The sequence below is a fragment of the Penaeus japonicus genome, unplaced genomic scaffold, assembly GCF_977035675.1.
Source record: "Penaeus japonicus unplaced genomic scaffold, GWHDUDI00000001_assembly GWHDUDI00000013, whole genome shotgun sequence".
Taxonomy (NCBI): Eukaryota; Metazoa; Arthropoda; class Malacostraca; order Decapoda; family Penaeidae; genus Penaeus; species Penaeus japonicus.
Window position 1 is genome coordinate 10,416,506 of NW_028234415.1, and position 5,000 is coordinate 10,421,505.

Below are 5,000 nucleotides of genomic sequence, written 5' to 3' on the forward strand. Positions count from 1 at the left end.
CTCCTCCTGAACCATTCCCAGGTAACTATCTTCCTCTGATCGGGAAGGCACGCTAACTCCTATTCTATAGTTTTCCGATGGACAAAACTAGGCGTATATAACCTCTGCAACAAATCATTCTAGTAAGTAAAATCTGCGATGGTTCCTCTGATATTTGAGCCTGCAAACACTAGAGGAAAATGCGAAGGAACTATTAGATAAAGCAAGAGAAACCGGCAAAGCACATTTACTGTCTAGTTTCAGTTGTCGTCAAAAGGAACCATTTTTTTTGTTTGATTATTATTTTTCCCAATGAATCTCAAAATATGTTTGTTTTGTTGTTTTAACTATCAACAGATATCTTGCAATTCTTTCGAAATAAATGAACCTATTTTCCTAAGAGCTTCGGCCAATCCTAATGACTACAGACAGGCTAGCATAGAAAAGGCAATGCATTTTAAAGATTTCTATACATGTTAGACCATTAGACTGACTTGAAGGAATGGAGCATCATAGAGAATTTTGTATCATTTTGATGTCTCTTTGAGAAGACTATTTAAGAAAAGAGTGAATATTATATTTGTACAAATATCGGTCTTAAAGCATAAAGTGTGCGAGGGTATTTTATGGCTACGCTGCCGTAGTCTGTTTATTCTCATCTGTATTTAAACCATATGTGGCAACTGCGCGTTACTGCTTCGTCATTGACTGAAGATCAACGCGTCTAATATCGTTGATCAGTTGTGATAATTGTTCAAACTATCAACTTGGTAATATATGAGAAATAAATATACAAAGAACCCTTACACAATTATTTACAAATCCAAACCAGGCTGATGAGCAGTGATATCATGCACTGCAGTTGCACGAAAGACAAGTCTATGTCAACCACCACCTTGATCACACACAAATGAATACTGGTTTCTGAACAATTGTTCTCTCTCTCACTGCAAGTATAGAAAAGGACATGGGGCTGTATATGTACACATCTAAGGGGCGGGAAGGTGAGATGATACAAACAAATCGAGTGTTCACTGAAAGAGATGTTAATTCTATCAGTCAAATGAAAGTTATCATTACCCATGTAATTTAATAATTTGGTTATTCATCACAAACAACTATTGAATATGTGGACAGCTAATTGCAAGGTCGTAATATGCAGTTGCAACACATGACTCAAACACATGATACTTAGGTGACAAATCAGAACAAACATACTACAGTGTTTCATATTGACATGGCAGACTGGAGACAATGTACAACCCTCTTGCTGCCCTTCCCACTGTGCGGCGCAGCATATACAGCAGTAGCAGGAACCTCCCTTAATCCCGCGCTAATTAAGTAAGGAAGGAGAGAAGGCAGACAGAGCACGAAAGAGAAATGAAGAAGAAAACAAAGTTGGATGATAAAGAGATGCATTGGCAAACTTTATCGTTTGGTCTGTTCCAATGAGAGACGAATGCGGTCTTTGCCGTTAGTTTCTAAAAGAGTACCCGAGCACTAACAAAAATCTAGGGCCTCTAAGAGCCAAAAGGTCAAAAGAGAAAGCTTGAGGTACAACAGTATCAGATCCACGGCGTTTTGTGGCGTCGGTTCTACAAGCGTCGAAGAGCGTGCGTAGCGGGGAATGGCAGTGAGACTAACTGAGAATATCAATAATAATAACAGTATTGATTAAAAAAGAAAGAACCAAGGGGCGGGGGGAAAGGAGGTGGATAGAAGGAGAAAGGGGGAGGAGGGACTTGCCGTGGTTTCAGTCGATGGGCAGATCGAGAACATCTATGAGCTGGTGTGGGAGACGGGAGAGCTGTGGGTAGGCGTTGGTGGGGGAAGTAGCCAGGTCGCTACGTCGGATAGCACTGGGTCGACCCTACCAACAGCAGGGACACGGAAGGCAGTTGTGGGCTTCTTTTAGAACAACCTTTTCATTGCTTCTATCTTAATTTTGTTTGAAAACTTCTTTTCTTTCTCATGCTTTTAGTTTGTTTCACTGTCTCACCACATAAAAAATACTACTGGAAACTGCAGGTCTCCTACTGGACTGACCAACGTTCTGATCAAACTGGGAACATACAAAACTTTGTGAACGGAAGAACACAACCCATCTGGCATTTACTTTACTAGACTGAAGAGATATCAAAAGCGTAAACAAACAGGAGGAAAAGATAAAGAAAACGAGATGAATACTTAATCTGCCTAAATCCTATGAACACGACGCATCCGATTCTTCGCTTCATGGCTTCGACTTCAAAGGCGGGACTTACCTTGGGAAGGGTCCTGTGCCGCGTTCTCCTGGTGGGGACGTCAGGCGGGGGCTCGGGGGAGGTGAGGGGCGCGCTCGGAGAGCCTCCTGACGACTCCTTCCTCCGTCGGGACTCTGCGCTGATGGGAGGAAGCCGACCGCTGCTCCTGCAAGGGAGGAGGAAGTGGGGGACCGGCTCGGTTGCTTGGTTGATATCCAGGCTAATTTGGAGATAACATTTACAAAAGATCACAACACACACACACACACACACACACACACATTCGAAAAAAAAAAACAATAAAAAAACACCTCATTCTACAATCACAATGTAATACGCCTACAATTCCTCCTAAGACTACTTCCACAACTCCCACTCCACCCACTCCAGCTCTCAATGCCAATGCTACTCCACCTCCCACTCCACCCTCTCCTGCAGCGTCCCACTCCAGCTCCCAATGCCAATGCTACTCCACCTCCCACTCCACCCTCTCCTGCAGCGTCCCACTCCAGCTCCCAATGCCAATGCTACTCCACCTCCCACTCCACCCTCTCCTGCAGCGTCCCACTCCAGCTCCCAATGCCAATGCTACTCCACCTCCCACTCCACCCTCTCCTGGAGGCGTCCCATCCAGCTCCCAATGCCAATGCTACTCACTCTCCCACTCCACCCTTCCTGCAGTCCCACATCCAGCTCCCGATGCCTATGCTACTCCACCTCCCACGCCACCCTCTCATGCTGCGTCACTCTCAGCTCCCAATGCCAATGCTACTCCACCTCCCACTCCACCTTCCTGCAGGTCTCACCCAGCTCCCAGTGCCAATGCTACTCCCACCTCCCACTCCACCCTCTCTTGCCAGCGTCCCACTCCAGCTACCAATGCCAATGCTACTCACCTCCACTCCACCCTCTCCTGCAGCGTCCCACTCCAGCGTCCACTGCCAATGCTACTCCACCCTCCACTCACCCCTCTCCTGCAGCGGCCCACTCAGACTACCAATGCCCAATGTACTCCACCTCCCACTCCACCCTCTTTTTTTTTTTTTTTCCCCCCCCTGCAGCGTCCCACTCCAGTCCAATGCCAATGTATCCACCTCCCACTCCACCCTCTCCTGCAGCGTCCCACTCCAGCTCCCAATGCCAATGCTACTCCACCTCCCACTCCACCCTCTCCTGCAGCGTCCCACCCCAGCTCCCAATGCCAATGCTACTCCACCTCCCACTCCACCCTCTCCTGCAGCGTCCCACTCCAGCTCCCAATGCCAATCCTACTCCACCTCCCACTCCACCCTCTCCTGCAGCGTCCCACTCCAGCTCCCAATGCCAATGCTACTCCACCTCCCACTCCACCCTCTCCTGCAGCGTCCCACTCCAGCGTGTCCCGCCAAGACTTACGCGTCGAGGGCCAGCGCGCCGCGGGAAAGTGCTGGACGACGATGGCCGGCGTCCCCCAGCCGAGGGCAATGCCCGTCGTGACGCTCGGCCGAGGACGAGGCGCCGCTGCTGCGTGGCGGGAGAGCGGACTTCGACGCGCCCGACAGGGACGGCGGAGCGGGTGAGTTGGCTGTCGTGGCGAGGTAGTGCTGTCGTTCCCCGGCTGTCGGCTGCCGGCCGCTCCTGCTGTTGCGGCTTGTTGCTTGCAGAGCGGCCAGGGTCACGCTCCTTATCCTGGGGGAGGGAGGGTTGGGAGGGATGGCGGTAAGGAGGGTTCCCGAAGAATTGACTGAACGTTGAGCGGCATTGCAAGTGCAAAAATTGAGGACAAAGTCGCTGTGAAAGAGAGGCCGACAGGGCAGAGACAGACTAACATTTCAAACGTGGAAAGGCAGAAGGGCCAAGGCAGAAAGAAAAGAAGAACAACAGAAGCGCTGTCCTCTCGCAAAGCCGGGCTCACCTTCAGCAGTTCATCGAGCTTGTTTTTGTGGTGTTTCGAGTAGTTGAGGTTGTACAGCTTCTTGCCGTCGCTCTGTGACGCCTTCCTCGGCACTTGCACTTGCTTCTTGAGGGCTTCTCAGTATCCCCAGACGCCGAGCAGCCTCCTGTGTGGGCGGGGAACGGAAGAGAAAAAAAATTGTTTTGAGGGGCCTAGGGGTTTTTTTTTTTTTTTCATTTAAAATAAAAAAAGGGGAGGGAGGGAAGGAGCGAAGGCAGAGTACCGGAGAGTAGGACAGATATAAACGGTTTAGATATTGATAAGAATGGAAATGGATGGGGGTGATTAGATAGTGGAAAGGGTATACAGTTTGGACTACAAGAATTCATAAGGTGTCATGCGAGCCATCCCGAATTTTAAAAAAATGTCCTCTTCATTGCATTTATGAATTCTCCTCTTTCCTTTCCTTTATCGTCACTTTATCATTTTTACTCTTTTTTATTCTTCTTTATTTCACCCACCGTGCTCTCTTTTCTTCGTCTGATCTTCAAAAGTCCCCATAGTGGTGCATTATCATTTTTTTAATGATGCCCATTGTTATTTTTGGTATTTATTTATTGAGTGGTAGTGCTTGGGCTTTTTTGGTTGCTTTTTTTGATTTTTTTTATTGCACCCCAAACCCCCCCCCCCACCCCCTTTGTGTTTATTGCTGCTTATTTTTGCTGATTGTAATTTTTGCACTTTTTTTGTTGTTGTGGCATTTTGCTTTGCTTGTATTGTTTTTTAGTTTATAGCTGTCTTTTGTTGAATGCATTGTTGGCTTGGCGCATCTATGTGTGTTTACTGCGTGATTTTGTTGAGCTATTTTGGGCAAATGTGACATGCTTTTGCTTTTGCTTTGCACA

The 5,000-nt window shown here is 47.8% G+C and overlaps 1 protein-coding gene across 1 annotated transcript in view; it reads right to left on the bottom strand.

Moving 5' to 3' along the window:
• LOC122242569 (uncharacterized) overlaps positions 1–5,000 on the bottom strand; it is a 95,994-nt gene that overhangs the window by 18,054 nt on the left and 72,940 nt on the right. The gene's annotated exons all lie outside the window — the stretch shown is intronic.